Consider the following 8,275-nt stretch of genomic DNA (forward strand, 5'->3'; position numbering starts at 1 on the left):
AGCTGTATAAACAAGAATTCCTAATATTTGAAAGCAAATTCAATTGAAAACGCTCCCTAAAGTGCCCGGAGTTGTAAATATTATCAGTATTCTGGTCATTTCAAGTCTTTCCAATGGTAATGTCTGTGATTACAAACGGCAGGAAATGTAGAAAGAATCTATTTACTTTTATTTCAAGTGGTTCTTCCAAGTTTTTAATCATTTCTGGAAACTCTAATTGCGTATTTTAAGAGTTTTACCACAACTAGAGAGTTTTCTTACGAATATGTACTGGAACCGAATGGATTTTAACTCAGTCATACAAAAGTCGCCAGAGTAATGCGGCCTCAATTGTAAACATACGCAGTATAGACCTCACTTACAGCCTTTCTACACAAATTTTGAGCTGTATAAACAAGAATTCCTAATATTTGAAAGCCAATTCAAGTGAAAACGCTTTCTAAAGTGCGCTTAGTTGTAAATATTATCAGTTTTCTGGTCATTTCACGGCTTTCCACTGGTAATGTCTGTAATTACAAACGGCAGGAAAAGTGGGAAGAATCTATTAACTTTTATTTCAAGTGGTTCTTCCAAGTTTTTAATCATTTCTGGAAACTCTAATTGCGTATTTTAAGAGTTTTACCACAACTAGAGAGTTTTCTTACAAATATGTACTGGAACCTGAAGGATTTTAACTGAGTCATACAAAAGTCGCCAGAGTCATTGGCCTCAATTGTAAACATACGCAGTATAGACCTCCCTTACAGCCTTTCTACACAAATTTTGAGCTGTATAAACAAAAATTCCTAATATTTGAAAGCAAATTCAAGAGAAAACGCTTCCTAAAGTTCCCGGAGTTGTAAATATTATCAGTTTGCTGGTCATTTCACGTCTTTCCACTGGTAATGTCTGTGATTACAAACGGCAGGAAATGTAGGAAGAATCTATTAACTTTTATTTCAAGTGGTTCTTCCAAGATTTTAATCATTTCTGGAAACTCTAATTGCGTATTTTAAGAGTTTTACCACAACTAGAGAGTTTTCTTACAACTATGTACTGGAACCGGAAGGATTTTAACTGAGTCATACCAAAGTCGCCAGAGTCATTGGCCTCAATTGTAAACATAAGCAGTATAGTCCTCACTTACAGGCTTTCTACACAATTTTGAGCTGTATAAACAAGAATTCCTTATATTTGAAAGCCAATTCAATTGAACATGATCCCTGAAGTGCCCGGAGTTGTAGATATTATCAGTTTGCTGGTCATTTCACGGCTTTCCTCTGGTAATGTCTGTGATTACAAACGGCAGGAAATGTAGGAAGAATCTATTAACTTTTATTTCAAGTGGTTCTTCCACGTTTTTAATCATTTCTGGAAACTCTAATTGCGTATTTTAAGAGTTTTACCACAACTAGAGAGTTTTCTTACAACTATGTACTGGAACCGGAAGGATTTTAACTGAGTCATCCAAAAGTCGCCAGAGTAATTCGGCCTCAATTGTAAACATAAGCTGTATAGTCCTCACTTACAGGCTTTCTACACAAATTTTGAGCTGTATAAACAAGAATTCCTAATATTTGAAAGCAAATTCAAGGGAAAACGCTCCCTAAAGTGCCCGGAGTTGTAAATATTATCAGTTTGCTGGTCATTTCACGGCTTTCCTCTGATAATGTCTGTGATTACAAACGGCAGGATATGTAGGAAGAATCTATTTACTTTTATTTCAAGTGGTTCTTCCAAGTTTTTAATCATTTCTGGAAACTCTAATTGCGTATTTTAAGAGTTTTACCACAACTAGAGAGTTTTCTTACAACTATGTACTGGAACCGGAAGGATTTTAACTGAGTCATACCAAAGTCGCCAGAGTCATTGGCCTCAATTGTAAACATAAGCAGTATAGTCCTCACTTACAGGCTTTCTACACAAATTTTGAGCTGTATAAACAAGAATTCCTAATATTTGAAAGCCAATTCAATTGAACACTATCCCTGAAGTGCCCGGAGTTGTAGATATTATCAGTTTGCTGGTCATTTCACGGCTTTCCTCTGGTAATGTCTGTGATTACAAACGGCAGGAAATGTAGGAAGAATCTATTAACTTTTATTTCAAGTGGTTCTTCCAAGTTTTTAATCATTTCTGGAAACTCTAATTGCGTATTTTAAGAGTTTTACCACAACTAGAGAGTTTTCTTACAACTATGTACTGGAACCGGAAGGATTTTAACTGAGTCATCCAAAAGTCGCCAGAGTAATTCGGCCTCAATTGTAAACATAAGCTGTATAGTCCTCACTTACAGGCTTTCTACACAAATTTTGAGCTGTATAAACAAGAATTCCTAATATTTGAAAGCAAATTCAAGGGAAAACGCTCCCTAAAGTCCCTGGAGTTGTAAATATTATCAGTTTGCTGGTCATTTCACGGCTTTCCACTGGTAATGTCTGTAATTACAAACGGCAGGAAGAGTGGGAAGAATCTATTAACTTTTATTTCAAGTGGTTCTTCCAAGTTTTTAATCATTTCTGGAAACTCTAATTGCGTATTTTAAGAGTTTTACCACAACTAGAGAGTTTTCTTACAACTATGTACTGGAACCGGAAGGATTTTAACTGTGTCATACCAAAGTCGCCAGAGTCATTGGCCTCAATTGTAAACATACGCAGTATAGACCTCCCTTACAGCCTTTCTACACAAATTTTGAGCTGTATAAACAAGAATTCTTAATATTTAAAAGCAAATTCAAGTGAAAACGCTCCCTAAAGTGCCCGGAGTTGTAAATATTATCAGTTTTCTGGTCATTTCACGGCTTTCCACTGATAATGTCTGTGATTACAAACGGCAGGAAATGTAGGAAAAATATATTTACTTTTATTTCAAGTGGTTCTTCCAAGTTTTTAATCATTTCTGGAAACTCTAATTGCGTATTTTAAGAGTTTTACCACAACTATAGAGTTTTCTTACAACTATGTACTGGAACCGGAAGGATTTTAACTGAGTCATACCAAAGTCGCCAGAGTCATTGGCCTCAATTGTAAACATAAGCAGTATAGTCCTCACTTACAGGCTTTCTACACAAATTTTGAGCTGTATAAACAAGAATTCCTAATATTTGAAAGCCAATTCAATTGAACACTATCCCTGTAGTGCCCGGAGTTGTAGATATTATCAGTTTGCTGGTCATTTCACGGCTTTCCTCTGGTAATGTCTGTGATTACAAACGGCAGGAAATGTAGGAAGAATCTATTTACTTTTATTTCAAGTGGTTCTTCCAAGTTTTTAATCATTTCTGGAAACTCTAATTGCGTATTTTAAGAGTTTTACCACAACTATAGAGTTTTCTTACAACTATGTACTGGAACCGGAAGGATTTTAACTGAGTCATACAAAAGTCGCAAGAGTAATGCGGCCTCAATTTTAAACATACGCAGTATAGACCTCACTTACCGCCTTTCTACACAAATTTTGAGCTGTATAAACAAGAATTCCTAATATTTGAAAGCAAATTCAATTGAAAACGCTCCCTAAAGTGCCCGGAGTTGTAAATATTATCAGTTTTCTGGTCATTTCACGTCTTTCCAATGGTAATGTCTGTGATTACAAACGGCAGGAAATGTAGAAAGAATCTATTTACTTTTATTTCAAGTGGTTCTTCCAAGTTTTTAATCATTTCTGGAAACTCTAATTGCGTATTTTAAGAGTTTTACCACAACTAGAGAGTTTTCTTACAAATATGTACTGGAACCGAATGGATTTTAACTCAGTCATACAAAAGTCGCCAGAGTAATGCGGCCTCAATTGTAAACATACGCAGTATAGACCTCACTTACAGCCTTTCTACACAAATTTTGAGCTGTATAAACAAGAATTCCTAATATTTGAAATCAAATTCAAGTGAAAACGCTCCCTAAAGTGCCCTTAGTTGTAAATATTATCAGTTTTCTGGTCATTTCACGGCTTTCCACTGGTAATGTCTGTAATTACAAACGGCAGGAAAAGTGGGAAGAATCTATTAACTTTTATTTCAAGTGGTTCTTCCAAGTTTTTAATCATTTCTGGAAACTCTAATTGCGTATTTTAAGAGTTTTACCACAACTAGAGAGTTTTCTTACAAATATGTACTGGAACCAGAAGGATTTTAACTGAGTCATACAAAAGTCGCCAGAGTCATTGGCCTCAATTGTAAACATACGCAGTATAGACCTCACTTACAGCCTTTCTACACAAATTTTGAGCTGTATAAACAAGAATTCCTAATATTTGAAAGCAAATTCAATTGAAAACGCTCCCTAAAGTGCCCGGAGTTGTAAATATTATCACTTTTCTGGTCTTTCACGTCTTTCCAATGGTAATGTCTGTGATTACAAACGGCAGGAAATGTAGAAAGAATCTATTTACTTTTATTTCAAGTGGTTCTTCCAAGTTTTTAATCATTTCTGGAAACTCTCATTGCGTATTTTAAGAGTTTTACCACAACTAGAGAGTTTTCTTACAAATATGTACTGGAACCGAATGGATTTTGACTCAGTCATACAAAAGTCGCCAGAGTAATGGGGCCTCAATTGTAAACATACGCAGTATAGACCTCACTTACAGCCTTTCTACACAAATTTTGAGCTGTATAAACAAGAATTCCTAATATTTGAAATCAAATTCAAGTGAAAACGCTCCCTAAAGTGCCCTTACTTGTAAATATTATCAGTTTTCTGGTCATTTCACGGCTTTCGACTGGTAATGTCTGTAACTACAAACGGCAGGAAAAGTGGGAAGAATCTATTAACTTTTATTTCAAGTGGTTCTTCCAAGTTTTTAATCATTTCTGGAAACTCTAATTGCGTATTTTAAGAGTTTTACCACAACTAGAGAGTTTTCTTACAAATATGTACTGGAACCTGAAGGATTTTAACTGAGTCATACAAAAGTCGCCAGAGTCATTGGCCTCAATTGTAAACATACGCAGTATAGACCTCCCTTACAGCCTTTCTACACAAATTTTGAGCTGTATAAACAAGAATTCCTAATATTTGAAAGCAAATTCAAGTGAAAACGCTCCCTAAAGTGCCCGGAGTTGTAAATATTATCAGTTTGCTGGTCATTTCACGGCTTTCCTCTGGTAATGTCTGTGATTACAAACGGCAGGATATGTAGGAAGAATCTATTTACTTTTATTTCAAGTGGTTCTTCCAAGTTTTTAATCATTTCTGGAAACTCTAATTGCGTATTTTAAGAGTTTTACCACAACTAGAGTGTTTTCTTACAACTATGTACTGGAACCGGAAGGATTTTAACTGAGTCATACCAAAGTCGCCAGAGTCATTGGCCTCAATTGTAAACATAAGCAGTATAGTCCTCACTTACAGGCTTTCTACACAAATTTTGAGCTGTATAAACAAGAATTCCTAATATTTGAAAGCCAATTCAATTGAACACTATCCCTGAAGTGCCCGGAGTTGTAGATATTATCAGTTTGCTGGTCATTTCACGGCTTTCCTCTGGTAATGTCTGTGATTACAAACGGCAGGAAATGTAGGAAGAATCTATTAACTTTTATTTCAAGTGGTTCTTCCAAGTTTTTAATCATTTCTGGAAACTCTAATTGCGTATTTTAAGAGTTTTACCACAACTAGAGAGTTTTCTTACAACTATGTACTGGAACCGGAAGGATTTTAACTGAGTCATCCAAAAGTCGCCAGAGTAATTCGGCCTCAATTGTAAACATAAGCTGTATAGTCCTCACTTACAGGCTTTCTACACAAATTTTGAGCTGTATAAACAAGAATTCCTAATATTTGAAAGCAAATTCAAGGGAAAACGCTCCCTAAAGTCCCTGGAGTTTTAAATATTATCAGTTTGCTGGTCATTTCACAGCTTTCCACTGGTAATGTCTGTAATTACAAACGGCAGGAAGAGTGGGAAGAATCTATTAACTTTTATTTCAAGTGGTTCTTCCAAGTTTTTAATCATTTCTGGAAACTCTAATTGCGTATTTTAAGAGTTTTACCACAACTAGAGGGTTTTCTTACAACTATGTACTGGAACCGGAAGGATTTTAACTGTGTCATACCAAAGTCGCCAGAGTCATTGTCCTCAATTGTAAACATACGCAGTATAGACCTCCCTTACAGCCTTTCTACACAAATTTTGAGCTGTATAAACAAGAATTCTTAATATTTAAAAGCAAATTCAAGTGAAAACGCTCCCTAAAGTGCCCGGAGTTGTAAATATAATCAGTTTTCTGGTCATTTCACGGCTTTCCACTGATAATGTCTGTGATTACAAACGGCAGGAAATGTAGGAAAAATATATTTACTTTTATTTCAAGTGGTTCTTCCAAGTTTTTAATCATTTCTGGAAACTCTAATTGCGTATTTTAAGAGTTTTACCACAACTATAGAGTTTTCTTACAACTATGTACTGGAACCGGAAGGATTTTAACTGAGTCATACCAAAGTCGCCAGAGTCATTGGCCTCAATTGTAAACATAAGCAGTATAGTCCTCACTTACAGGCTTTCTACACAAATTTTGAGCTGTATAAACAAGAATTCCTAATATTTGAAAGCCAATTCAATTGAACACTATCCCTGTAGTGCCCGGAGTTGTAGATATTATCAGTTTGCTGGTCATTTCACGGCTTTCCTCTGGTAATGTCTGTGATTACAAACGGCAGGAAATGTAGGAAGAATCTATTTACTTTTATTTCAAGTGGTTCTTCCAAGTTTTTAATCATTTCTGGAAACTCTAATTGCGTATTTTAAGAGTTTTACCACAACTATAGAGTTTTCTTACAACTATGTACTGGAACCGGTAGGATTTTAACTGAGTCATACAAAAGTCGCAAGAGTAATGCGGCCTCAATTTTAAACATACGCAGTATAGACCTCACTTACCGCCTTTCTACACAAATTTTGAGCTGTATAAACAAGAGTTCCTAATATTTGAAAGCAAATTCAATTGAAAACGCTCCCTAAAGTGCCCTTATTTGTAAATATTATCAGTTTTCTGGTCATTTCACGGCTTTCCACTGGTAATGTCTGTAATTACAAACGGCAGGAAAAGTGGGAAGAATCTATTAACTTTTATTTCAAGTGGATCTTCCAAGTTTTTAATCATTTCTGGAAACTCTAATTGCGTATTTTAAGAGTTTTACCACAACTAGAGAGTTTTCTTACAAATATGTACTGGAACCAGAAGGATTTTAACTGAGTCATACAAAAGTCGCCAGAGTCATTGGCCTCAATTGTAAACATACGCAGTATAGACCTCACTTACAGCCTTTCTACACAAATTTTGAGCTGTATAAACAAGAATTCCTAATATTTGAAAGCAAATTCAATTGAAAACGCTCCCTAAAGTGCCCGGAGTTGTAAATATTATCAGTTTTCTGGTCTTTCACGTCTTTCCAATGGTAATGTCTGTGATTACAAACGGCAGGAAATGTAGAAAGAATCTATTTACCTTTATTTCAAGTGGTTCTTCCAAGTTTTTAATCATTTCTGGAAACTCTCATTGCGTATTTTAAGAGTTTTACCACAACTAGAGAGTTTTCTTACGAATATGTACTGGACCGAATGGATTTTAACTCAGTCATACAAAAGTCGCCAGAGTAATGCGGCCTCAATTGTAAACATACGCAGTATAGACCTCACTTACAGCCTTTCTACACAAATTTTGAGCTGTATAAACAAGAATTCCTAATATTTGAAATCAAATTCAAGTGAAAACGCTCCCTAAAGTGCCCTTACTTGTAAATATTATCAGTTTTCTGGTCATTTCACGGCTTTCCGCTGGTAATGTCTGTAACTACAAACGGCAGGAAAAGTGGGAAGAATCTATTAACTTTTATTTCAAGTGGTTCTTCCAAGTTTCTAATCATTTCTGGAAACTCTAATTGCGTATTTTAAGAGTTTTACCACAACTAGAGAGTTTTCTTACAAATATGTACTGGAACCTGAAGGATTTTAACTGAGTCATACAAAAGTCGCCAGAGTCATTGGCCTCAATTGTAAACATACCCAGTATGTACCTCCCTTACAGCCTTTCTACACAAATTTTGAGCTGTATAAACAAAAATTCCTAATATTTGAAAGCAAATTCAAGAGAATACGCTTCCTAAAGTTCCAGGAGTTGTAAATATTCTCAGTTTGCTGGTCATTTCACGTATTTCCACTGGTAATGTCTGTGATTACAAACGGCAGGAAATGTAGTAAGAATCTATTAACTTTTATTTCAAGTGGTTCTTCCAAGTTTTTAATCATTTCTGGAAACTCTAATTGCGTATTTTAAGAGTTTTACCACAACTAT

This window comes from Myotis nattereri (assembly GCF_964212035.1).
Source record: "Myotis nattereri genome assembly, chromosome: 16".
Taxonomy (NCBI): domain Eukaryota; kingdom Metazoa; phylum Chordata; class Mammalia; order Chiroptera; family Vespertilionidae; genus Myotis; species Myotis nattereri.